This window comes from Sciurus carolinensis, chromosome 6 (assembly GCF_902686445.1).
Source record: "Sciurus carolinensis chromosome 6, mSciCar1.2, whole genome shotgun sequence".
Classification (NCBI taxonomy): Eukaryota; Metazoa; Chordata; class Mammalia; order Rodentia; family Sciuridae; genus Sciurus; species Sciurus carolinensis.
In genome coordinates this window covers 10,236,021-10,263,192 of record NC_062218.1, presented here as the reverse complement: position 1 = coordinate 10,263,192, position 27,172 = coordinate 10,236,021, and the positions used below count along the sequence as shown (strand labels likewise).

Below are 27,172 nucleotides of genomic sequence, written 5' to 3'. Positions count from 1 at the left end.
TTGCATTCCCTCATGATTGCTGACGTGGCCATGTGTTAATTTACCTAGTGGCCATTTGTATGTTCTTCCTTGAGAACTGTCCATCCACAGATGATTGGATAAAGAAAACGTGGTATTTACATATAGTGTGATACTATTGTTTTTAAAAAGAAGGAAATCCTGCATTTTGTGATGACAAGGATAAACCACAGGAAATTATGCAAAGTGAAGAAGCAGTCAGAGAAGAACAAATACTATATGAAGCTATTAACATGGAGTATCTTAAATAGCCAAATTCCAGAAACATAAAATAGGTTTGTGGTTTCTAGGAGTTGAGGAGTAGAGGAAATAAGGAATGTTGCTCACTCAACATAAAATTTCAGTCCTCAAAGATGAGAAAGTTCCACAGATCTCCTGTAAACGTAACACTTACTGTTAGCAATACGGTATTATGCACTTTAAAACAGGGTAAGAGAGGACAGGATACATGCTAAGAGTTCTCACCACCAACACACACACAAACACACACACACACACACGTGTGCACACGCACACACACATTGCAAGGGAATGTTGGGAGAAGGATATGCTTAGCTCCTTGGTGGTGGTGACGTTACCCTAGTTGTATGCATGTATCCAAACTCATTAACATCTATACAGTCAATATGTACATTTTGTATTAGTTATAACTTAGTAGGGATTTTAAAAATAAAGTAAATATCAAAGGAGGAGCAAATTGGGTTAGAATTAAAGTATTTTGTTATTTTTAAATGACCTGTAGGTAAATAAATGAATGTTATAAGGGACCTGAAGGAGGAAATGGGTCTATTCTGTAAAATCTATCTACACTACACATGAAGTGATAGTGTTATTTTTAAATAGACTTCGATTAATTGTAAACTTACATGAAAACTCTAGAGTAATTACTAAGACATTTTCAAAGAATTAGAACTGAAAATATGACAAGAGGGGAAATATGTAAAATATTCTTAAAATCAGAAAAAGTACAAAAAGTAGAGAATTTTTTCAAAGTGCAATGAACATAAAACAATTATAAATATGGAGATATTTACCAAATAGCATCAATATTCATGTTAAATGACCTAAAAAGAGCAATTACAATACAGAATGTCGAAGTGGATATGAAAATGAAGTCTTAGTCTGTCGGGTCTATAAAGGATATGAAATACAAAGGAGCATGTAGGTTAAAATTAAGGCAATGGAGAAAGTATGCCAGGCTATTACTAACCAAATTAAGAGGGGCTGCTAAATTAATTTCATACAAAGCTGACTTCAGAGCAAGAAAAATTATTGCCATGGATTGGATAGAAGTTGTCTCCTAAAAACTCACGCGTGAGATAATGCAGGATGTCTATGTGAAATGATCGCATTGGGAGCCCTGTAACCTATAAGTGGGTTAATCTAATTGATGGATTGATCGTTTGAGAGGTCTCCCGTACTGGTTGGTAATTGTAGACAGATAAGATGTGGCTGGAGGAAGTAGGTCACTGAGAGTGTATCTTTGTGGTTTGTCGTTTGTACCTGGCCCGTGGCTCTGGCTGGCTGGCTTGCTGCTCCACAGCTGCCATGAACCCAGCAGTTTCCTCCACCACACCTTCCATGATACTTTCTTCACCTCAGACCAGAGCAAAGCAGATGACCATCAGGGACTGAGACCTCTGAAACCATGAGCCAAATTAGAGCTTTACTCCTCTAAGTTATTCTTGTCAGGTATTTTGGTCACTACAACAAAAAGGCAACTACCAAAATGATGGTAAAAGAGGAACATTACATAATGATAGAAGTGACATTTCCACAAGAAAACACAAAGAATCCTAACACATCTGCACAGAAAAACAGAATGTCATGAGAAATTGGACAAAACTGAGAGAACTTCAAAGAGAGATTTTTAAAAATGCATTATAAAACTTGGGAACTAAAACAATAGTCAAAATATCTGGCAGATTAAAAATCAGTAAGGGCATGGTTGAGCTGAACGTCACCATCAATCAATCTATCTAATTGTCATTCACAGAATAATTCATCCAATAACAGCAAATGACCCGTTCTTATCCAGCTCACATTGATATTCACCTGGTGGGTGAATAAACATAAAACATACATGTACACTTTTTAAAAAATAGAAATGCCAAGTATGTTCTCATAATACAAAGGAATTAAACTAAAAGTCAATAACAGATAGTTGAAAAATCCAAAAATATTTGATGCTGTACAATAAACATTTTTTTAAAGACACATTTATTCAGTGTTATGATCAGACTATTACATTTAGCGATCAACAGCGTGCATGCAAAAAAAAAAAGTCTACATTAAAACCCTTTGTTGGAATGCTTTACACTTTCCACAGAACAGAAACTAAGATAACCTGTTACACAATTAGTCACAAATACAGTCCTGGGGTTTTTTTGCCCATGCACATGAGTATTGTCTAAACCATGTCTTCTCTGTAGCAGCCACGCCCTGCCACCACTGTGCTTGGCTGAGTTCACAGATCTGTTGTAACCTGTAGCTTCCCTGTCCCTTCTCTGGGTCTCTCTCCTGCTAAGCTTTGTTTCCTGGCAGTATTAAAACCTTCTGCCACTGCCATAGCTACCGCTGCTGCTGGAACCGCCATAGCCACCTTGGTTTCGTGGTTTGGCAAAGTATTGGCCTCCACCACCGTAAGGTCCAGAGCTTCTGGCTCCAAAGTTTCCACCCTTCGTGGGTCCAAACTCTGATGACTGATTGTTGTAATTGCCAAAATCATTGCAGCTTCCACCACCTCCAAAATTCCTCCATCATGACCAAATCCATTGTAGCCATCCCCGCTGCCACCATATCCACCTCCACCACGGATGCCACCAAAGCCACCGTGACCACTGAAGTTTCCTCCATGACCCAAACTGTCATTTCCACCAACACCACCTCCGCGACCACCACCAAAGTTTCCAGAAGCACTTCAACCTCTTTGACTAGATGAAGCACTAGCCACCTCTTGCTTTGCAAGGCTTTCCCCACTTCACAGCTGTGGCCATTCACAGGATGGTATTTCTGAATGGCAATCTTATCCACAGAGTCATGGTCATCAAAAGTTATGAAAGCAAAGCCCCTCTTCTTTCCACTGCCTCTGTCAGTCATGATTTCAATAACTTCAATTTTCCCATACTGTTCAAAATAATCTCGTAGATGATGTTCTTCAGTGTCTTCTTTAATGCCACCAACAAAGATCTTTTTCACAGGTAAGTGGGCCCCTGGTCTTTGAGAATCTTCTCTTGAGATAGCTCTCTTTGGTTCCACAATTCTTCCATCCACCGTGTGTGGTCTTGCATTCATGGCTGCATCCACTTCCTCCACAGTGGCATAAGTGACAAACCCAAAGCCCCTGGAGCGCTTGGTGTTGGGTCTCTCATTACCACACAGTCCGTGAGTCTTCCCCATTGCTCAAAATGGCTTCTCAGACTCTCATCAGTTGTTTCAAAGCTCAGCCCTCCGATGAATAGCTTCCGCAGCTGTTCGGACTCTTTAGGGGACTCTGATTTAGACAAGACGGCAGCAGGAACAGAGACTTTAACGATGCTTTCTCGGCAATGTCCACAGGCAGAAAACTAAACTTTTAAAAAGTAACAGAAAAAAAGAAGTTGTCTCAGGAAAACTATAAAAATATTTTGAACTAAATGTAAATTAAATCACAAAATTTTCATATTTATATGATGCAATAAATGCAATGCTTGGAGAAAAATTATGGAATTGAATGCATATCTTAGAGAAGAAGACAAACCAACAACCAAGCTTCTGCTTCAGAAAATTACCCAAGGAAAAAGTAAAAAAGAAGAAAAGGAAGAAGAGAGAAGATGAAGCAGTGTAAACCCAAAACAAGCAGAAGAAAATAGGTAATAAAGAGAAGAAAACCATCGAACTGATAATGGGAAATCAGCCTATAAAATCAACAAATCAAATAGCTGATTCTTGAAAAACATCAACGCAACAGACAGACAGTCTTACACAGTAATCAAAATACTCAGGGGATGAAAAGTCATGGCCAGACACGATGGCGCATGCCAATAATTGCAGGAGCTTAAGAGGCTGAGGCAATAGGATTGCAAGTTCAAAGCCAAACTCAGCATCTTATTGAGGCCATAAGCAACTTAGAGAGACCCTCTCTCAAAATAAAGAAGAAAAAGGGTTAGGGATGTGGCTCAGTAGCAGAGCACCCTTGTAATAAACTATCATTGCCAAAAAATAAATAAATAAATCAGTACTTACAAATATAAAGAATAAAAAAATTTCATCATTTATGATCACATGAGCCTCAAAAAGGTAATAAAGAAATATTATATATAATTCTAATATCACCAACTTGATAACACATTAATAGATCCAGTTTCTTGAAAGATACAGACTGGCAAAGCTCACACAGGAAAAACAGAAGTAGATAATCTGAATAACTTATATTTATTAAACGGAATGTACCAATAATTTAAAAATTTCCAAACAGAATGTTTCAAGCTCAGATAACTTAATCAAAGAATTCTATCAAACATTTAAGGAATACATTTCACCAAATTATACCCAAAAAACATAAAAAGAAGGAAATAATAAAAGTTAACAACAAAAAAATTTAAAAAGAAAGATGGACAAAACAAATATTGTATCTTTGAAAGACTTAATCAACTTTATATATTTTCTGATAAATTGGTAGAAATTAGAGTAAAAATAAAATCCAGAATGAATAAGCAACTTCAATATACATCTTATGGATATTAAATTAATATAATAAATTATGAGCAACATATATCAATAGAATTGAAAATGATATAGAAGTAGATCAAGAAAACCTATATAACCTTACAGAAGGACAAAATAGTTTAGTAATTTACAATATAATTAAATATCTTAGCACAAAATAATTAAGGAAGGTCCAGATGGCTTTGATCCAAATAAACATTTAAAAAACAAACCATGTCAATATAAATCATCTGAACGAAATTTAAGAAAAATGCACACGCAATCTATAAATACCTTCTTTTGAAAGCACAGGTTTGAAAGAAAATCCTGAAGTAGAAGTAAAGATGAGGATATATGCATATACACATTTTAAATAACTTATAAGAGTAACCCATGAACCTGGTAAAGAACTCTCTCTTAAGAAATCGGTAACTTTAAAACTACATAGAAAAACATTGGCAAATTAAACCACCTAAAATCGGAACTTTTTTTCATCCAAAAAACACCTTTTAAGAGATTATGAAGGTGAGCAATTGGTAGGAGAAGAAATCTGAAAGAAATATAATTGAAAAAATTTGTCATAATCCTAAGAATTAAAAGCTTCCAAATAATAAGAAAAATAGACAATCCAATTGAGATGAGGATAAGACACTTTGCAAACAGTGTACCAAACATTAGTACCTAAACACTCTAAAAGGTTCAACCTAGTGGTGCTCAACAAATTTTACAGGAGTTATCATTTTTCACCCTCCAGAATGATTACAGGTGAAAGCAACCCACCACACCCCAAACTGGCAAAACTCTAGAACAAGCCATCTCTTCTGCACTACCTGTGGGTTTGCATGCTGATGTGTGCATTTATACTTCACATAAAGCTGGGAAATAAAAGAGAAAGGCTTTGCTGTTGACTTCAAAATATTTTTCTCTGTAATCTACACTTTTAAATATCTCAGGATATTTAAAAAACTTGTAGTGATTTGTAATAAATTTGTGTTTATAGAGGAGAAAGAAGAGTGAACAGAGGGGGCTGAGGCTGTAGCTCAATGGTAGAGCACTTGCCTAGCATGTGTGAGGCACTGGGTTCCATCCTCAGCACCACATAAAAATAAATGAATAAATAATAAAGGTATAAAAAATATAATAACATTATTTTTTTAAAAAGTGAGCAGAGAAAAAGAAGGATAAGCAGAGAAAGAAACTCAGAAAGGCAGATAGAATAATAAACAGGAAATATTTCCTATTTGTTATTCCAGGTAATAATTGAATAAACTAATGGATTTGCTAGAGAACAATCTCTGGAAGAAACACAATCATATTATGTTTACCTTTAGTGAGAAAAAAATTCTTAACAATTCAGCAACACTTTTATAAGGCGAATATTTAAATTCTTGCTTTCTCCACTAAACCATTTGGAAATTTGAATGTTTTTTTCAAAATAAATATACACTTTTCAAGAACTGGGTTTGTTTTGAAAACTCTATTATAATCATTCATCAGACTGGCACATCAGAGGGCATTTTAAACTAATCTATGCATTTTTAATACATGACAAGACGTGAATTTATAAATAAAGGTGTTTTTCTGGTGCAATCTTTCTACCAGGCTAAATATGCACCATGCCTGTCCTGGGCGTCTATGTGGAGATCTCTCTGTCTTCTTGCCTGCCCTCCTGCATGCATACCTAGTGTTTGTTTTACATAAGTTCTTATTAAAATTTCACTACTTTTCCAGGCTTCATCTTTTGAATATATTTTTATGAGTTCTTTCTTCTTCTGGCATATAATCAAATAGAGGGAGAAGATTCATCAACGTAATAACAGTTATTGGACATTCACTGAGCCAGATGTAAGGCTAAGTAAGCATGCTGTGCTGCTTTGATTGTCTGATTCTCACAATGACCCTATAAATTAAATTCCATTATTATGCTAATTTGGTGTATAAGTATCACAAGTCCAGTTAATGTTAGAGTCAGGATTCCCACTTTGCAGCCCGCATCCAGTCTATGCCAATAACTATTACCCTAGCGGAGAAACTTAAGATGACCCCTCTGGGGAAATCTCTCATCTCTTTACCCCTGTTTTCTACTTTTGCTGTATACCACCATGAGATCTCCTTCAATTACATATCAGATTTTGAAAATTATGGCAATCATTTCTTAGACATTGTGTTAGTCAGCTTTTCATCACTGTGACCAAAATACCTGATAAGAACAACTCAGAGGAGGAAAGATGTGTTTTGGCTGGGGATCTCAGAGGTCAGGCTGTGGTGGCTAGACTGGAAGGCAGAATGGTCACGGTGGAAGGGCATCCTGAAGGAGGACAGCTGCATCCGGGAAGCAGAGAGAGAAGCAGCCAGGGAGAAGACAGGTCTTTCAGGGTAGCACCCAGGGATCTACTTCCTCCTACTGGGTCCCACCTCCCTGGGGCCTATTCAGCGGTGATTTTAGTTAATTTTTGCTTCGCTGTGACCAAAATACCTGACATAACAACTTACAGGAGAAAATGGTTCACTGTATCAGGGGTCTCAGTCCACAGACCACCAACTCCATTGCTCTGGGCCCAAGGAGACGCAGGATGGCTGAGGGAAGGGCCTGGCAGCTCGGATCACGTTTTCCTCCCAGGGTTGATGGATCAGATGAACATGTCATTGGAATACTAGCTCCCGTTCACCTGTAGATTTCCTAGGTCTCTGTTCACTGGGTCACTCTCTACATAATGTTCTCATTCTCAATTTGTTGGGAAAATGTTTTCAGTTTCAACCGGTTTGTTTCTATTTTGTAACATTCTTCTCTGTGAGAATCAAACCTTGTCCAGTGTCTCTGAAAACATTTATTTTAAATCTCTAAGTGGTTTGGGATTTCTCCAGAGCAGTCTTGAGTTAATTAATTATTCTCTTGGTTAAGGCTGATGGTCTCTTTTGGGTTACTGTTTTTCTTCAAGTAATTAGTCAGCTTTGATTTTGCTACTTTTATTTGATAATCCTTGCTTGTTTGTTTGTGGATGCAGATGTGATTGATCACGGGTTCTTGTTTCTTGTAATTGTGCTGTTCAGGAATGACTTTGCTTCCCTTTTGGGTGTGTTGGTGCTCTGACCTCTGCTCCTAGAGGCTCCCCATCTGTTCCAGGTGCTGCTATCTTCCTGAGACATGCTCTTGATCTCTAGTTCCTGCTAGCATCTTTACATCTTATACAGATTTACAAATGGACCTCTGCTTCTTCAACAGTGTTGGGGTGTGATCAAGAAGGTACTAGTCAGTTTCTCTAAATTCTCCTTTCATTTATTGGCCCACTGTTTCCTGTCTGGAGCCTTAGTGCATTTGGGTTAATATAAGAACCCAAACCCAAACCATAGAGTACATGGTTTATAACCTATAGGATTGTATTTATTGCAGTTCTGGGGGTGAGGAAGTCCAAGGTCAAGGTACCAGCAGACTCAGTATCTGGTGAGGTCTTATTTCCTACTTCACAGACAATATTCTTTGCTCTATCTTCATATGGCAGAAGGCACAAGGGATCTAAGTCCTCTCTCAATGGGGATTGATCCCATTCAAAAGGATTCTACTCATCGTGGCCCATTAACCTCCTAAAGGTCCCATCCCTAATACAATTCCCTAGGCATCAGGATTCTAATTTCTGAATGTCAGGGAAATAAACACTCAGATCACAGCACTTGACTTCTCATGTTGGGGCACCTATCAACTCTACGTGGGTAGCAATTCAGAATTTCTACTACCACTTTGATTTTACTTTGTGTCTTTTATATCTAATAGTGTTTGATTAGGAAAAAAAGAAACACTATTACTGATATAAAGTAGGGCACTCATTATAGAAGTTAGTTCTTGTCCACTGTGGAACTCAAAGATGTCTTAGGAAGGCTTCTGGCTTGGTGGTTGGCATCCATGCACATGTCTTTACATCATCCTTGATCTCCATACAAAGAAGAGCCTGCTTCCACCTGCAGTGATTCAATTCCTTCTCCTAGTAATGAGAATACTCTGCCTCTCAGAGGGCACGTGCCATTGCATGGCCTATCTTTGGGTGAGGGTAACTCTGCTTCTGACTCAGTTTTCTTTAGTATGCGTTAGGCTAAATGCTAGTCTGCAAGTTTAGACTATCCATGCTTATATGAGAGCATAGTTTTATGAGAGATGAATGCAAATTGATGAATTATGTGCAAATATATTCATACCAGGATAAAGAAAAAATGCTCACAACCATTACATTTCAAAATTTGTAATTGTATGCATTGTAGTTGTATTGCAACTTTTCTGTTCCAGTATCCATTCCTTGTTTTTAAGCATCTTGATTGACTGATTTTTTTTGTCTGGTGGGGTGACCCAAGCATCGCTCTCTCTTCTGAAGGTTCTGCTATATTAGCAATCCAATCTGGACTGGTTTTCTCTCTGTAGTTTTACAATGGTTGTTATCCAGAATATGGATGTATCCCAAAGGGTAAATCTCATATATGACTCTGCACTCCCATTCTTTAGTAGCACCCTGATTTTTTTATAATTATTGCTAACTTCCACAGCCAATAGACTAACTCCTTTATTAGATGAGGCGCTCAATATGAACAAGTCAGTTTCACCTTCCTTTAAAAAATAAATTTAATCTTAGTCTACTTTTAGATTGATAGAAAAGTTGTACAGAAAATATACAGAATTTAGTTTTCTCTATCACTAATAGATTATCAATATGGTGTATTTGCCACAACCAGTCAATCAGTACTGGCATTACTGATGTAGTCCACACTCATTCCAGTGCCGTAGAGTTGCGCTGTACCCCATTCAGTCCCAGGACCCCATCCAGGAAAGCACACAGCACCAGCCTGACAGCCTCTCAGCCTCCTCGTGGCCATGACAGCCTCTCAGACTTTCTGTGTTTAGACGACCTGAACAATTGGGAGGAGTGTCCATCAGGTGGTGGTAGAATGTCCCCCATAATGTACTTTGTGCCTTTCTCATAATGAGACTGAGGCTGTGGGTCTTTGTGGGGAGCACCATACCTTCTATGGGAACAAGGCCATGCTGCTCCCTGCTGGAGTCAGTCCTCCCTTGGGAATAAGGGTGCTGGGTGAGCAGAAATGGCCTCTGAATATCCGAGTCCAGGAAGTTTGTAGTGGAGGATAAAATCATAAAGCTGATGTCACCTAAGAAGGGACAGTCTTCCATATGTGTTGAAAATTTTCACAAAGAAACATCCCTTCCTTACAAAGCATGCATATTTGGATTTGCTAAACTGGACATCCAACATTCAAGACAGAAATGAATTTTGCATTCAGCTCCTATTTTAAAGTTAAATCTGATGGGAGTAATACTAGTATTTGTATTTAAAAGAAATGTGAGTGAGGCTTTCAGGATGTACACCCATCTGAAAATCCCTTTAGTCATTCACTTTGTTCAGAAGATGGAAATTATCTTGATTTTGACTATTAATTTCATTTATAAAAGGGAAAAACTATAGCTCTTCCCAGGTACATTCTTTTCTTGGAGGGGAATGGTAAAGATTCCTGTTGATTAATGTTGAAGCATGTTTTTATATTATCAAGTTTCAGACATTTTGCCACATACATACATACTACACACATCTTCTTTTCCTTGTTAAAAGTTGAAACAAACTAAGGTAGATAATAATACTTCAATTGTACTTAAACCGTATTTAAATTTGCTTACTTCACAGGAGGACTATGGCATTGCCTTATAAATACCTAACATCACTTTTCAAAACTGTTTTAAACAGAAGGTTGACTCTATGTTTCTGTGAATAACATTTTTATCTTCTGTCCATTAACTAATATACTGTTAGACAATGAAATGTGCTGTGACAAAAATGTTGTTAATGTCCTAAGCCCCAGTGTCAGAAAGTGAAGTTAAGGTGAATCCTAAATATGGTTGGTGGGACATTCGGACAAAGAGATGGACATGCAGAGTTACGGAGCTGAGAAGATGGAAGGGAGAGGAGACACGGTTGGAGTGTTGTTTCAGGAAGCCCAGGGGTAACCTGCAGTGCCAGGCAACTTGGGAAGCTGGAAGAGGCAAAGAGGGACTTCCACTGGAACCTGAGAGAGCAAGGCCTTGCCGACATTGAGATCAGAATGCTAGCCTCCAGAACCCTGCGGCGATCAATTCCTGTTGTTTAATAGTATGCATATGGTGCTTCGTTACAGTATATTTATGTACGTACACGTTGTCCTATGTAGTTTCTGAATTTATAATTTTACATATACGTATATAGTTTCCAACATGCATTTTCTTTGTTAGTCATAATTTTAAATATCATCAAGATGCAAATCATAATTCATAAATCCAAACAGTTCTAAAGCAGCTTTTTGATAGACATATGCACAAATCTGTTACAGAGAGATTAAACTCATTTTATATGGAAATAATAAGAAATTAATATTTATAACAGATAAGCATTGATACATCATCCAGAAAGATAGAGCTAGAATATTCCGCAAAGATATTTTAACGCTCTGTATAAGGAATTATAGAATTAACTGAAAATGAAAAAAAAACTCTCTTTCATTTCCCTCTCTCTCTCTCTGTCTCTCTCTCCCTCTCTCTCTCTATTTTATAATATATATATATATACTTATGTATATAGATGTATATAGATATTTACATATATACAGATCTATTCTATAAATTATGGAACTTCACTTAACTGTGTGGTACCCCTTCCAGAAATCATGTCTTTTTTCTATTTCTGACACCAGAGAAATAGGTAACATTCTGAATGAACCCTGAAAGAACACAAAGAAATCAGTCTATTCCCATTATGGAAGAATGTCATGACTACTCCCCGTGATTCTGCTTTAGTTTATTGACAAGTCAACTTGGTCTGGCACTACATTCTTCAGTCTTTCATAAGAATGCCTGTGAACCCCAGGACCAGGAGGGTGTTGCTCAGGAATATTAAACTCAGGATTATTGACTATTTTTTCATAAGGGAAAGATGTCTTAGCATTGGGTAAACACACACACACACACACACACACACATACAAAACAACCACACAACTACCAGAGTAATGATATGTTTATCCCTTATAAAAATAACAAATATCACAAGATGACTAATTTGGAAGGCCTTTTCAGGGTTACATATAGTCAATTTTAAGCACTGAAATTAACATTTTGAGATTAATATGAAATAAACTGCACTAACTGATCTTCAATATTCCCTATTGAGTCACTGAATTTTTTTATTAACAATATGCAAATAACAGAATTGATAAAGTCAAGGTTAGATAATTATGCAAACTCAGGCAACATGTAAGCAAAGTCCAGAGTTTGCATCCAGATCTCTATATCACTTATCACAAGCATAAAATATTAATGAAACACCATAGTCAAGTGCAAAGATCTGTAAAGGATTCTATGACACTTGTGTAAACTAGTGAAAAAAGCAAAATTTTAGAGTCATAATTAATACTAATAGTTTTGTTTCAATTTTTTATTATCATTGCCTAGATTTCCTATCCTATTGTTCTAGCTTTGTTTCAAAGATCTTGCTCTGTTTTATAAAATGATTTCCATTTTTCATTTTTGAAAATACATAGACTTCAATTTTCCCTGATACTTTGAGCCTTTACTTTCCTTCTTGAATTAATCTTGGGTATGTTGTCTACAGTATCTGTTGTTAGTATTTTGTACATGAGTATGTTTTGTGGAGTGAGTTTTGTATCTGAAGATGATCTTGAGGATACAGCAGCCCTTTGGATGCTTCTGTGGTTACAGTTTACAAATCACGAGACTCTCCCAGTTCTGAACAGGTCCTGAATTGGCAGTTTGGGAGCTATCACTTGCACAGGACGGATGGAATAGGTGTCCCTAAGCGGAGCACTAGGTTCCGTCCTAGGGGAGTCTGTCTTGCTCATTGTGCAACTACATCCTTTGCATGATGGGGGATGCAGGCTGTTGCCTCTTGCACTGGCACTGCCAGGCCTGAGGAAGTGCTAGTACCCATCCTTGTCAACAGTGCTACTTTGGTTAAAGAAGGAAACTATTATCTTGCTTTTGATTCTTTTAAGCAGAGGCTCATCTATATAGATCATTAAGTTTATATAAGATAAGTAATGTTGCTAATGTCTTCATGAATTTTCTTATTTGTTTTTCACAGAAGTGATTCCTTAAAAATGAAAATGTTACAATTTGGAGAAGTAAAACAAATTTCTCAGTAACACATTTTTAATTAGTGTCAGAACTAGAATTCCTTGCTTTTCCTTTCTGCACCTCTTGGTTTAGCTCAAATTTCAAGTTAATTACAGAGATTGAAAATTACTTGATCATTAGCTTATTTAGTTGTCGTTAAAATCTGATTATTACTCACAAAGCAAGCATAGCGTAGGTCAGGATCAATGACAATAATAACATGACAAACATGTCTGTGAGGCAGTGAGTTAATTGACTAGCCTGGATCAGAGACCCTTATGATCTGCCCTATGACTGAATTCAATTTATCTGCAAGAAAATGAACCAGTAACGATGTCCACCAGGCACTTCAGCAGCCTGGAAGCACTATATTTTATATTCACCTACTTCTTTGCAGCTTCCTCAGAATTGCTTCACTGTGATTTTCCAGACAGAAATGTGAAAAAGTGTGTGTGTGTGTGTGTGTGTGTGTGTGTGTGTGTGTGTGTGATGTGAGTGAGTGAGAGGGAGAGAGAGATAGAGAAGGTCATGATGCAAAAAGTCATAAAAGTAAAAATTGCCCAGACTCCCAACTAGATATGCAGGGGTTACACCTATTCAAATCATAACGGAATCTCTGCAATTGATACATAATGTAACAATGCCTTGAAGGAAAAATGTCAAAGCCTGGCTTTTTATTGCTACTTCTGTATGGGAAAAAATTTCCCTGTGAGTAATGGTGCTTTTGCAAATGTTAGAGCTGCCCATTACAAAATTTTCCAAAATGAGACCAAAGAACACAGGAAATGGAAATGGCATACATGTGTACACACGTGCATTCATTAAACACAAGCACACAGGCACACTTAGCTGCTATGTGAGGGAGACTTCTATCTATGGCTAGAGACACAATTCAAGTGGAACTAAATGAATTTTTAAATTTCAGTTAAATATGTATCTGCCAAAAGAAATACAGCATTTTCATCAATTAAAGATGTTCAGTTTTCCACATTTTGAGTTCTTTGGAATCAGAATGTTGGCTATAATCAAGGACATTTAATAAAGTGTAATAAGTTATCTATAGCCCATATTTTTCTTCATGATTGACTCATAACTTAATGGTGCACCTCATAAATTAGTGATCTCTTAATTATAATGAAATGAAACATTTATCACCAGGGAATCCCTTTAAAGTTCTAAAAAACAATATTAAGAATTCAGAATCCTTCAATTAGCACTATTTAGTGATCAGTTCCCTGCAATAGTAAGTGGAGAGACATTTGTGTTTAGTGTATTTCAACTTTGCCTTATTAGAAAACTCCAAGTTCAGCCATTGCATTGGCAGGAATGCCTGTAATCCCAGCTCCCAGCAGCTGAGGTGGGGGGATCACTAGATCCCAAGAGTCCAAGACCAACCTGAGCAATGTAGTGAGACCCCATGTCAAGAAAGCAAGACAAAACAAAACGGTGAAGGACTGTGGGTGTAGCTCAGTGGAACAGTGTGTGCTCAGCATGCACGCGTCCTGGGCTTTCTCCCCAGGTCTGAAGAAAGCCTTCTAACTTTATTTATATAAGTAGTTGCTTTAATTATAGTATTTATGTTTCATATATCTATGTAAATACAATTATTTAGCTTTCATTCTCTACAAAAAACATACAATATTTTCCATTAGCATCTTCTCATTTTATTTCTGCAATCAATATTCACTAGTAAGTATCCTCTAAAGTCCTGAAACATGGAGAAGGAATGTCTTTTGGCATTATATTTGAAGAATAATTGGGATGAATAGAAAACTCTTTGGACACACATTCCTCAGAGATTTGTAGATGCTTTTCCACTCTTTTAGCATGAAAAGCTATTTCAGAGAAATTAGAAGTCACACCAGTTTTGGTGCCAATACTCAAATTCCTTATCATCTAACCAGGATATCTCCGCGTCTCTTCCTGCAGACAGGTCTGCTTCCTCACCAGTCACTGTGGATCTCATCCTGTGCTTGTTGTTCTTTTTTAAGAGATGGGTTTCTTCTTGTTGCCAAGGCTGGTTTCAAATCGCTAGGCTCAGGAGATCCCTCTCCCGGAGCCTCCGTAGTAGCTGGGAGTACAGGTGCTTGCCTCCAGGCCTGGCTTGACGTGACATTTTCAGATCCAACTCTCTCCTTGCTTCAGGAAAGGCTGGTTCCATTATGTGGTTGAGTACTCATCGGATTGCATCTGTCAACATTTGGAAGACCCCTCCGTCTTGTTCTTGTCCACAGCCGCATGTTCTCCAGTCTCGCTTTGTGTCCTGCTCTGTGAACAGTGTGGATTTCCTTCGTGATCACCTCTGACTGCTGTGCTTCTGTCACCACAATGCTCTTACTGTGGATTCCCAAGTGCTTTTCCCTGTGGTGCTCTTACCTCTCATTCCCTGTCCTTTATTTCTGAAGCCAGGACTCAAGTTAGACCTCCCTCCTTTGTTCTACAGTATTTTTGAACTTTCACATCAGTAACCTGATCTTCTTTTTGGTTCTGAGAATACATAAGTTGTTTGTTATTTCTCTAAGATTATAAAGCACATTTCCTCAAGTCCTTGGGGTTCGTTACTAAACCCCCAGGAACGTGTGCTTCTGCCGTTGCTTACCTAGACCACCTGACTTTTCATTTTCTGTGACTTTGAGTTTTATCAGAGTATAACACCATGATGTTTCTTTTCTGATTCATATTAGACTTTTGGACCAAGGAACAGCATGAGGATAATTGTGGGAAGAGAAATGGAGTGTGCTATTCATGAAAGTCGACACTGCTGTCTGAAAAGCCCTCACCTACACCTTCAGCTTGGGACACATAAGCAATGCATGTTGATCACTGTGAAGATGTGGAGTTAGATTCTTTGTATTGGAATATGTGAACCCTTCTCTCCCTTTCAAATATGCCTCAACTGCCAATCTTCACAATCTCCAATCACTGATTCCTTCAAAGAAAAATAAAGGTCAAGCTAATCTCTCTTTCGTCCAGTGTGTTCCCTTCAAAGGCCACCAGAGACTATGGGACTTCACTGCTCTCAAACAGGACACCAGGAGAGACCTCTTAAGACTCACTCCCTGATGCGGGAGTCAGGTGCTTCCTCCTCAAGATCTGAGGGTCTACAGCAGTATTGGGCTTCTTTTTTCATTCTGGTGGCTTTTGTGGAAGAGGAAGGAATTCATTAGACTTTATTCCAGTATAATTTACCAGATGTCTCTCCTTACAAAAAAATTTTAACGTATTAACATATTAAGGAACCAGTCACCTTAAAGTGATATAAACACACCACCAAATCCACAAAAGAATTTTTAAAATAAATAAAATGAGGCAGCATTGAGACAGAATTGGAAAATGAAAAATATCTTTTTTTCATTTTACAATTTTCTAAGAGAAAATTGACTGGTTGCCATAAATGAAGGTGCAGTCACTGCTGCCTCATGCAAATCTCACCACAAAAATGACTCATGACACCTGGTTGTTTCTCAGTGTTAGGAAGGAACCAAATCCAAAACCTGGGGACACTGCTCCAAACCCCTACCCAGTGGCATAAGAGACTGCCAGTTTTGTGAGCAACCAAGTGCAGAAAGTCCTTCGCCACCTCACATGTTCACAGTGAGAGTGGCCCTGTGGTCATAAGAGCTGTCAGTCTCTGGGGCACAAGAACAGGCTTTTTCAGACTCAGTACTATATTCAGGCTGGCTAACTCTCAGTTGTGGGTGGGCCACCCTCAGCACAGCACTGTCACCTTGTTAGTGACATTCTTGGTCTCTCCCCATTACATTGTGATATCATTCTCCTCCCAAGTTGTGACAATGAAAAGTGACTCCAGAAAGTCTCAAATGTCCCTAAATGGTAAATCATTTTGGTTGAGAACCACTGCATCAGAGGTGTGCATGGTGGGAGAACATGCCCGCCTGGGACACTCAAAGCCAGCTTACTCCATTTCCACGGCACCTGCCATACCATCTGCAGTAAATGTTTATGCACTTTTGAAAACCTGCACATGATATGCTGCTAGACCCTGGTTGAAATGTAGCACTTGATCCTGGGATACCAAGTGACCCATCCATCGTGATGAGAACTACCCATCACAAGCTGACTTCTATTTAACTCACCAAGTCAACAGGTTGGAAGGACCCTACATTAACCCATCACAAGCCTGAATGTCTTACGTCTATGATTAAATCTGAAAAGTCACAAAAACTAGATGTTCAGGTTGCCAAGAGCTACGGGTCTTTGTGTCCTGTGAGTAGCAAGAAGAAAAAAAATAAGATATTATCATGATAGGGATAATTGACCTCATCTCCAAGAAGAAATAAGGCTTCTATAACACAGTGAAGGTCAAGAGGCACACACTGAATGGCAAGTGATCTTATTGGGCCTCTCTTATGACTGTGTTAACCAGTATTGATGGTGGATGGGTTCATGCAGGAACTGGGTCATGGAGGGTGACTTGAGACTCAGACCCATCAGAGAGAGAAATCCTTCAAGATCAGAAGAGGTCCTAGCTGAGGGCAGTGAGAAGTCTAGAACAACTAATAAGTGAGAAAGAAACAGTGAGCATTTAGGATTTGCTTCATGGACATCCATTTAGAAGACACCATCTAATGACTTCTTTCAAGCTGAGGTGTCACTTTCTTGAAATTCATAGTGATCATTTATCAAGGGCCCACATTTTGTTTGGATGATATTAATTACACTGAAACACCCATGAGTAGTAGTTGAAGCCCACGACCTTTCCAGGAGTGGAGATGGCACCTTATACCACTAACCTTCACAGGTCCTCCAAGAAGAGAATCCTTTTGAGGTCCTAGGAAGACTTCTTCAGAACTGTATGAAAAGGAAGATCTCTGTAGTTCAGTAGGTGACCTGTGGGGGACATGATGTTGCAACAACTAGACCCCCTTCAAGAAGGGGTCTGCTTCTCCAGCTGCCAAGCATCAATCATATTTTTTTTTTCTTTTGTGGAAATTGCCTCAGCAATCCCAAAACTAGTTTGGAATTGGAGAAAACTATTTTATTCAAGGTCAGACCTACTTCTGAGGGAAGCCTAGGTTGGTGACTAATGAATTCTGGGTTAGAAAGACCAGAACCCAAGTGCTGAATTGGGAAATCACCTATGGGCCCTCCCAGGTCACAGCCCCCGGATCAGCTGAGGGTTTCCCCAGAGCTGTGCCATGGCTCAAATTCCTCACGCCCTCTCCAGCTCCTGTGGACAGATGTCACCCAAGAGCATTTCCTAACAAACTGGTGCACACTAGTTTCCAACTCAGAGCTTGCTCCCCGGGGAACTAAAAACACTAATCATGTTTCCCACCTTTGCTTTAGTTTTTTGGTATGCTGTTGTTCCTGTTCACAACCTATAGTTACTCAAAATTGTGGGCTTCAGGTGATTTGCAACAGTAGCTTCAACTTCTTGCTGAAGTCTGTCTACAATCTCACTTTTATCACTTGAAAGGTAGCTTTTTAAAGGGGAACATAATAATAGCATTAAAACTTCAGGAACTGATCAAAGTTCCTTAAATCTAAGGGTAACATAACGAAGGATTTTATTAGCCCTTGGGAACATCATTTGGGGCGAGTGGGACTCAGCATTCCAAACCAGCATTTTCTCATGTTTAGGAGAGTAGATTAATGTCCTTGCAGGTTTGCTGTGAGAAGTAAGTGAGCTATTACAGAGAAAATTTCTTTTCTGTCCAGGTAATGGAAACGACAGCACCATGGCCATAATGACACTGTGCTCTGAGCTCTTCAGCATTAAAGAGCAGCGAGGGGAGCCAGGCTGTGAGGCCCAAATTACATTTCACCACTGACTTGATGACCCCGGTGAGCAAGTGGATGGCTTCGCTGCTCTTCTTTCCTCCATGATGTGCACCTGCCATAGTCTGTCTCTCGAAGGGCTGATTGGGATTAAAGCATTAATTCGCAAAGTGCTGCAAAACCTGTCAGTCAGGGAGTAACCAAAGGGAAGCAGCCCAGCATCTCTGTGCTCTGGTGGGTCAAGGTGAAACACACTTGTCATTGAGCTCAGCGCCACAACTCTGAACCCAACAACTTGCAAATACAGCCCCAGTTAAAGTGCAATCCTTATGCACAACACAAACATTTATTTTAAGTGTAAATAAAAACCAAATTGAAAAAACAACGCCCAAGTTAAGATGAAGAAGGGCCTCATTTCAGAGATGGCCCAATGCTGCTCCCCACAACAGATGCTGCCTTCCTTAAAACTGATTTTGCTTTATGGTTTCATATCTGATTTCAGATCCTAATGTAAAACTTTGAGATATTAATATGTCTCAAGATAAGCTATCCCTTGGCAGAGGTATTTTACCCAATTAATTTTTCTGAGAGAAACTTAGAATGTTAAAAATATGATTTCTATTAGTAGGAAATAATTGACTGTAATTTTTATGCATTTGTTCCAAAGTTTCTATTCTTATTCCTGGTTAGAACACAAGGAGGAAACCACGAGAGCCTGTAATGTTTGTTTTTCAAAGTTTAAGATCAAATTTGAACATTTTCTCCAGCTTCACAAGCCATGGCAACCCTAATTGATGCAATCGACTACTCTGCTTCTTTACAGAACCTGTCGATGAGCTCAGATGGGACAAAAGAGGCCACGTTGTTCTCCAATATTCCTTCAGAACAAGCAGGTCATTTTCTCATACTGGAAGAAAATGCCAAGATAAAAGCAGCAGGACACGTTCAAGATCATTGGATTGTTTAATGCCTTGCAGGACAAAAAAAAAGAAAAATGAAATGTTGAAATTAAACAAATAAGTTATTCACACATAGTTTATACACAAAGGAAACAATTAGTCATATTTCCTAAGCATTGCAACTATTTACAAGACAAAATTAAGCAGTTTGATGAAAACAGCTTGTGTGAAAATAAATATCAATTTGCACTGCAGCACATTAATTGGTCTTTGGAGAGAAGAGTAGTATTTTAAATATAATTTTTTATTTTAGGCCTGTTCCTCCAGGTATAGATGACTTTATTTGATCTGATATCACATGGTAACAGCAAGTTAGTGTTGTTTAAATGTCCCATTCTAACTTCCTGCAGGATTACACATGGTCAGGTAGTCAGTAAGTTTCCTTTTACATTCTCAATCATGAGGAAGTAATTTAGGTGTCTGGTATATTTATTTGGCATTATTTTAAAGTATTCTAGGAAAATTGTAAGGAACCCAGTGTAAATATTGGTACTGCATTATTATTTCCAGAAAGAAAAAGTAATAATTATGAACATGTCCTTGCTAGGATCACAGAAGGAGAATGAGATGAACACATTCATCCTTTTCAAGTGATTTTCAGTATATTGATAATTTATCAGTGACAAACTTTACAAGAAACTCTACTTCCCTTCATTTTAAATGCTAGTATACCCATTCCCCCAATTTGACCATCATCATGAAAACAAACCCTTTAACCTGGTTGATTTCTCTAGAGACCTAGTGTCCACGACAGGCAGGAAGGTGTGTTGGCTTGTGTTGTTTGTCCACCACGGGAGTGGACGACTCCACATACAGTCACAGCAATACAAGTTTCTGGAACTAACACTTTTTATGAACAAATTAATTAAACTATAAAACCCAACCACAAATCCCATCGTTTCAGGCTGAAGTGGATTATTACAAAATCAAACAGTTTAACTTCACCTTCATCTGAAGAGCAATTAAAGCGAGAGGCAAAAGTGGAAAGAAGCATATTTGAAATAATAGGACAAATCATTAAAGTTGGGAAAAGGAAAATTAATCTCACTTAAAACCCAGTGTAAGCATTCCCCCACTAAAGACATGAAAGCCACTTAAGAAACTATGTCTATTTAAGGACACAGGTGGTCTCAAGGAGAGCCTGCTCTGCTCAGGCATGCATGATGGTGTTTATTTAGTGGAAGTCATGGTTTAGCTAGGAGGTATCCTCCTAAGGCTCCTGTGTGAGACAAGGCAAGCAGGTTTAGAGGTGACATGATTCTGTTAAAGAGCCTTCATTTAATCAGCACATTCATTCAACTGAATGGTTAACTGGGTGGCGACTGTGGGCAGGTAGGGTGTGGAGATAGGAAGTAGGTCACTGGGGTCCAGCCTTGGGTCACTGGGGTCCAGCCTTGGAGATCTATATTTTGGCCTGAGGAGCAGAGCTTAGTTTCTCTCTGCTTCCTGGTCTTCATGTCCTGAGCTGCTTTTCCCTGCCACAGTCCTTTGTCGCCATGATGCGCTGCCTCCTCTCAGGCCCAGAGCGGTGGAGTGGGGTCAGCCGTCTGTGGACCAGGACCCCAAATAAACTTTTCCTTCTCTGCATGGTTCTTGTCAGGTCTTTTGGTCACAGTGACAGAGAAAGGAAAAAATAACACACTCATACAGAACAACATATGATAAAGAAAAGAAGCAATAAAATAGTTTATTATTGGCTTTTATTCAGAAATAAAAAAACGTGCACACAGGAGGGATGAAAACTCCTTCTTAGCATAAAGCTGAGGGAAAATCAGTAACTAGTCCACCTCCCGCCACTAGGGCAACACGTCCTCTCTACAGCCCCGTCCTGTGACCGTGGACTCTGAGCGTACACAGGTGAGTGCTGACAGGCCAAGGACTCTGATAGAATTACAGAACGTGGCCTTGGAGGAAGGGGTGAGCCCACACTGATTTCATTAGAACCTCAAAACATAAATCTGACTCTGAGAAAGGAAAAGAGTGTCTGTCTGCTGTGATGTTAGTATGTCCCCCAAATTCATGTGTCATAGACTTAATCCCCAGTGGAACGGTCTTGAGAGATGGGACCTCCCAGTTAACCATTCAGACCTCTAAGATGTAATGAGTCATGAGGACCTGTCCTCCTCCTCATTAATGTCACCACCACAGGAGTAGGTACGCTATTTCAAGAGTGGGTTTGTTATAAAAGCAAGCTCAGCCTTCTATCAGTGATGTCTGTCCTCTCCCTCCCTTTCCCTCCCTTTTCCTCCTTCCTCCCTCCCTCCCCTTCCTCTCTCTCTCTCTCCCTCTCCCTCTCTCTATCTCTCTCTCCCTTTCCCTCTCCCTCTCCCTCCCTCTCTTCTTCCTCCCTCTCTCTTCTTCCTCCCTTCCTCCCTCTCTCTTCTTCCTCTCTCCCTCTCCCTCTCTCTCTCTGTCTCTCTCCCTCTCTCCCTCTCCCTTTCTCTCTCTCTCTCCCTCTCCCTCTCCCTCCCTCTCTCTTCTTCCTCCCTTCCTCCCTCTCTTCTTCCTCCCTTCCTCTCCCTCTCTCTCCCTCTCTCCCTCTCCATCTCCCTTTCTCTCTCTCTCCCTCTCTCCCTCTCTCTTTCTCTATCTCTCTCTCCCTCTCCCTCCCTCTCTTCTTTCTCCCTCTCTCTTCTTCCTCCCTCCCTCCCTCTCTTCTTCCTCTCTCCCTCTCCCTCCCTCTCTTCTTCCTCCCTCTCTCTTCTTCCTCCCTTCCTCCCTCTCTCTTCATCCTCTCTCCCTCTCCCTCTCTCCCTCTCCCTCCCTCTCTCTTCTTCCTCCCTTCTTCCCTCTCTTCTTCCTCCCTTCCTCTCTCTCTCTCTCCCTCTCCCTCTCCCTTTCTCTCTCTCTCTCCCTCCCTCCCCTTCCTCTCTCTCTCTCTCTCCCTCTCCCTCTCTCTATCTCTCTCTCCCTCTCCTTCTCCCTCTCCCTCCCTCTCTCTTCTTCCTCCCTCTCTCTTCTTCCTCCCTTCCTCCCTCTCTCTTTTTCCTCCCTCCCTCTCCCTCTTTCTCTCTCCCTCTCTCTTCTTCCTCCCTCCCTCTCCCTCTCTCTCTCTCCCTCTGTCCTTCTCTCTCTCTCTCTCTCTCTCTCTCTCTCTCTCTCTCTCTCTCTCTCTCTCCAACACTGTCCTTCATTTCCTTCCATCTTCCACCATGGAATGAAACAGCAGGAAGGCAAGTTGCAGGCCCTCGGCCTTTTATTTCCTAGCCTACAAAACTGTAAGAAGTAAATTCTTCATAGATTTCTCAGTTTCTACTAAGCAGGAATGGTTTCTCTGTGATATGTGGGAACATGAGTGTTTAAAATGGTAAGGAGAGTGGATCTTTAAATATACAAAGCTCTCATAAGTAATTTAGTTTCAGCCCATGGTCTAAATCCATTTTTAGTAGATAAATGAAAGAAAAATAAAAGTTTTCCAAGTGATCACAGAAATTTTATATTCTAAATATATATTTCAGAATTTTTAAATATAGTCAGGAAATATGGCTGTGACCAGGATAACAGACTTCCTGAGATGGATGTAAAAGGATATTCATAATGGACATTTGACCATTGGTGGGCAGTGCTGGCTGAATCAACTGTTTGTGTAATTGTCTTCTATTCCAAAGTGGCATAAACGTGCTGTCCCTTCTCTCAAAGGACAAAGATATGGCCTTCCATATAGTCCAGTTTGGTAAATGGATTTCAATTTCATCATCTGCTCTGGATCTTATATAATTTTAAATAAATGATCAGGATTTTGTCTGTTCTGTTTCCAAAGCAAACGATGAAAAACTATGAGCATGGGAATCCTCAATAAATAGTTTAAATGAATAAAAGAGGGAAAATACTTAAGTCAAATTCTATATCCCAAATTATACAGTGAGATATTTTGAAATCCATGAATAGTAATTCATCATCACTGGATCACATTATTAAGCATCCAAGTGTGCAAGACCACGTGCTGGGTGCCTAGCAGAACATACTGAAGTCACTTTGAAGTCAGTTCAATGGTGTCCTAAGGAGAAAAATCATACTTTTCAGTAACATTTGCAGAAATGAAATTCTTGGCATCCACCAGGTATGTTCCTTAAAGAAGTAACACGCCCACTGGTGGTAGAGGAGAACTTGGAACCGTCCCCTCGAAACCAGGTGAACACACAGACTGACAGGTCCATACCCAGGGAGAGCCTGAGTTTCCAACAGAAGGTCCAGGTTTCACATAAAGTCAAGCCCAGATTGTCCCTGGCAATGTGCTCTCGTTTCCTCATTTGAAGCTGAACTGAAAGGGTGGAAAGCTCCTGTCTGGTTGTATGCTTCCTACTGTCCCAGTGGTCTCAGCCTCACTGACAGATACTAGTCACGTAATCATCTCTCTCAGTAGGGAGAATTCCCCATGACAATCTTGTAAGACATTTTCTACTTGTGGTCACAGTAGCGTCACAGTGACTCTTCCCGCAAGGTGATTCTGACACTTATCCTACTGAGAAGTGGATTCTATACACCCTCCCTTTGAATCGGCGCAGCTTTGTAACAACAGGGTAAGTCAACAGAAATGACACTCTGCGATATCTGAGAATGGTCATAAGGATTGAAATGGCTTCTTCCCGGGTTTCTTCAGATGTTCGCACATGAAACAAAGTCACTAGGCTTTAAGGAAGTCATAAAGTTCCCCGGATTTTCCTGTATAGGAAGGAACTGAAACCCCAGCCACCAGCCATGACCCACCTGATTGTCCCAGTTCAACAATGAATTGCCAGCAATCTTGAATCGGTTCTCCCATTTCTGCTGGAAGCACCCCCATGGATGATGTGTACCGAGTGTAGACAAGTCATCCTGCTGAGTCTTGGCAAATTGAAGATTCATAAACCCAAATTTTTATTTTTTAATAATTTCCTGTTTTTTGCTATGTCTCATTATTTCCAGTTCATTAGGTGGTGATACAGACCTAGGTCATCAAATTCATAGAGATAAAATGTGTGTGCATAGGTTTATACAATTTTATTTTGTTAGGGGTTAAGGTCGTTGCTATTCATTATCACATGAATAAAAGAATAGTCTGTAGATGACATGAAAATGGAGAAAACATAAATACGAGGAAAAGGTATTCTGGATTTCTATTAATGATGTAAAATCTGCTTTCTTTCTACTTTTTACTGAGATTCCACTGCTGTCTTTGAAATGCTTTATACTCCAAGAATGTTATGCAGATGAAAAGTTTTAATCTGGTGTAAAATTCACAAGACTCATTTTGAGAGAGTGAAATCAACAGGATCAAAATCAGAGTGATCTGAACTGCAATTTCAGTTCTTCCTTGAGCTTACTCTGCAAAATTACACATGAATTAGTTTCATCAAAGTGCATTTATTCATAATTTCATGAATGGAAACAACGATTAAGTGAGATGTGTGCCAGAGACCTAAATCAAATTTTTTTAAGGAAACCAAGAGGGACTTCCACTGTTGTGTTCTCTGAGTGGGTTCATTAGTTAGTATATATGACATATAATGAAGTGAATGTGAAGTCAAAGCTAAATAAAGAATACATGAATCTCACATGGAGGGGTTGCATGTGACACTTTGATGAGACTGAGCAACACCCACCAACCGGAATATAACTGAATCCTTGGATAGATAGGACAAGCCAGAAGACCATATGTCTGCTTTAGTTGCTGGTCTCCTCATCTCTCCCCTGGTATGGGAACCCTCTCCACCACCTTCACTAAATCTCTGATTAATCCCCAAAATGCTTCAAATGCCACCCACACAGAATGGGGGGAATTTTTCAATGTATTCCTCCATGAAAATAAATTCAAGAAAGCAAAGATTTATATAAGCATCAAATTGACAAAAACAATGACAAGGTTCATCTTCTCAGAAACAGATTCCTGATGTACCAGTTAAAAATATTCATATGTCTCATAAAAACAATGACTTACTGTTTCTCAGAAGAAAACATTATACTGTGTCACCATGAAAATGCAAAAGATCAGTTTTTCTTGTAAAAATAAGTGTTTCCTTCCAAATTATGGAGTTTCACCCTCAAATAAAAAAAAAAAAAAGTTCAGTCCATGAAGGCTAAAGACTATATGAATCTAATTTTTAAAAAGAATAAAATAAATGCATTTGATCTGTATTTACATTAGTTCTAACCCTACAGGGAATCTCACTCTTATTCCACTGAAGTTTGCCTTCTTAATTTCACTTGCTTTCCCATAAGAGAAATGAAATACTTCTCTAAGTATTTCATCGTCTTTAGTATTGATTAAAATGCTGGATTTCTGGCTGGGGCTGTAGCTCAGTGGCAGAGCACTTGCCTAGCAAATGTGAGGCACTGGGTTCAATCCTTAGCACCACACAAAAAAATTAATATGTAAAGGCATGCTATTCATCTACAACTACCAAAAAAAGAAAAACAAAAAACCAAAAAAAACTGTAAATGCTGGATTTCTCCTGCACGACCAGGGCCTGCATAGCAATCCCAGGACACCCCTTCTTTGCTGCCCAGCATGGTCTTTTCTATGTGAAGGTGGCACTCCAAGGCAAACCTGGGAAAGGGTTGGCTAATTGCTGCCATTCCTCAGTATCTTTCCTGATTGGTGACTCCTAAATCTCACTTAGCATCAGGAATTGGTTTATGTGCTTGCCTGTGAGGATGTGGAATGGAATGGGCTGTGAGCTACTGCTTGAGGAGTATAATTGAAGAAAAAGATCGGGGGGAAAGGCTGCCATTCCCATGCATTAGTTTGAAATAGCTGCATTAGGACTTGCTTGGCTGCTGACACTAATGGAACTTTGTGGTTGAAGTGATGGTAGAGCCCTCATTTCGAAGACACTAGATCAGCAGATGAAAAACTGAAACAAGAGAATGGACACTTCTGTTGTTTGTTCTTTGAACCTATGTGATATATGCCTGTTGTAAAAACCCTTATGCAATGCGTGTAACCAAAAATAAAGCAAAAGGAACTTGTGATCCTCTCATTCAGAATTTAGTGCTACTATGTTTTTTCAGCATGTATTTTCTGACTTTTTATGTAATATAGAATGCACAATGAATCAAAACTAACCATACTTCGCACTCTCTATCATAATGTTTATATAATAATACCTTGTGCTCAGTATCCAGGTACTACCATTAATAAATAAAAATATTCTACCACATCACTATTAATAGTTGCATAGTATTTCTTTAAAACAAACTATACTTTTTTTTTAAATTGATGTTTATTTATCCAGTGTTTTTACTGCCTCCTGGTGGAACTGAAATTTATGTAAATCTTCAGAAATGTTTGAAACAATTTTAAGACTCATGCTGAATGAGCAGATCAAGAGCTGAAACCAATTCAATCATAATTTAGTGTTTTCTATGGCCAGGTTCAATTGCTACGTGAGTGACAGGAAAGATACATGCGAGTCTCATATTCACAATCCACCATGTTGTGCTGTGGGTACTTCAGTCTTCCCCCATAGAACCTGCAGATGCTTGGTCTCTCCTCTCCAGAATGGACCCTTATATTGCTTTTCATATTGCTTTCTGTTACTATCTGATGTTTTCCACTATTTAGCAGCTACCTTTATTATCATTTCATTATGTTACTGTGATATGAAGATTTTTCTGATGATTACATGAAGAGA

The 27,172-nt window shown here is 39.1% G+C and overlaps 1 pseudogene; it reads right to left on the bottom strand.

Annotated features, from left to right (window-relative positions):
• Positions 1 to 2,564: 2,564 nt before the first annotated feature.
• LOC124986956 (heterogeneous nuclear ribonucleoprotein A1-like) overlaps positions 2,565 to 27,172 on the bottom strand; it is a 45,315-nt pseudogene continuing 20,707 nt past the window's right edge.